Here is a 1,557-nt window from a genome sequence, read left to right on the forward strand (position 1 = left end):
TGGGATGGGGGGGGGGGCAGAATTGGTCCCCTCCAAGAGCTCCAATGCCCCAAGCCCCCACGTCCCTGCCCCATCCGCTGCCATCAGTCTCCAAGCTGCTAATTTGTGGCTCAGCCTCAATACCTCGATGGGATTTTTGGGACCAGGTTTCTCAGTGCCACGCAGCGAGGGGCTGGGGGGCGATGCCAGTGGGGACCCCCATCACAGACAGACCACCCCAAAAAACCCCCCCCAAACCCACACTGAGACCCCACAAACTCACTTCATGCCCCTTTGGGCTGCCCCCCATCACCAAGGCATCCTCTTTGCCCCACCATGGTTTGAATTTCTCGGCGTGACGCCTTCCACTTGCTCATCTCCCCCATTTTTTGGCCGGGGGGGACAAAGCCGGGGGTGAGCACCGGGGCTGGGGCTGGTGCAGGCACCGTGCTGGTGTGCCTGGAGGATGCCATCGTCATGGAAACCTTTTAGCTGCAGAATAATTCGGTAAGTCCTAATTTCATTTGTTAAAAGAGGAAAAGATGGGGCGGGAGGGGGAAGCTAATTTATTAATATGTAATAATTTCATCCCAAAATGTCAGCAGGGAAGCTAGCGGCAGCGGCTGGGCTGAGGTAGGTCTGCAGCTGCTGGTTTTTTTGGTGCTTTCCTCCAGAGAAGCAGCTTCCCAACATCCCTTCTTGTTGAAGCCTCCTCCTCCCCCGTTCCTTGCAACAGGTGGGAATCATACGGAAAAAAATAAAGTTATCTCCCCTTTCCGTATCTTCACCTACACCTGCAGCTCCCCCTGAGCCAGGGAACGCTGTGCACCATCAACCCTTCCTACTTACAGGGCTCCAAATTGAGGTATAAAGGCTTGAAATACTGACAGCAGGACTTACCTATTTTTTAGCTTTTTATTTTTCTATTTTTTAGTCCTCTAGAAATAACTCACAAAATTACAGCCCAAGGCACTGCACAGTGGAGGGCCCAGCGGATTGCAGCAATGGGAGGAGGAAGCACCCGAGCCCCGGGGGTGCAGGGGCTTGGGAAATCAGGGTTTTTTTTTTTGCCCGTTAACCCAGCTGCCTTTGGGCAGAGGGTAGGAATGGTGAGAGGGAGCTTATTTTTTGCTTTAAAACCCTCAGGCGTTAAAATTGCAGTGCGACAGCTCAGCAAGCTGGCCAGGACGGCAGCGAGGGGATGGCTGGAGCATCCCGGGGCGGTGCCCAGAGCTGGGAGCCCTGGAGGAGCAGTGGGACGGGTGCCCGGAGCAGCCACACGTGGGACAGACCTGTGCTTTTTGTGCTTTTTATGCTTTTTGCAGCCTTCGGGCCAGGCTGATGCTCCCCTGCCTCCTCCCTGGCTCTGCCTGCTGCTCCTCCAGCTCCGTCCTGGAGCCTGGGTTGCGGCGAACGGCTGGGATCAGGGTGCCCACCTGGGTGTCCTAGTCCAGCTCCTCATGCTGTTCCTTTTCGTTTAAATTCACCTGGAGATAGAGACAAGGCTTTCTTTTCAATCACCTCATCCCCACCAAAGTCTAAGTCCCCTTTTCCCACCATCCATCGCCCCGCTCAATG

Source organism: Egretta garzetta, unplaced genomic scaffold (assembly GCF_000687185.1).
Source record: "Egretta garzetta isolate BGI_Z169 unplaced genomic scaffold, ASM68718v1 scaffold105, whole genome shotgun sequence".
Taxonomy (NCBI): Eukaryota; Metazoa; Chordata; class Aves; order Pelecaniformes; family Ardeidae; genus Egretta; species Egretta garzetta.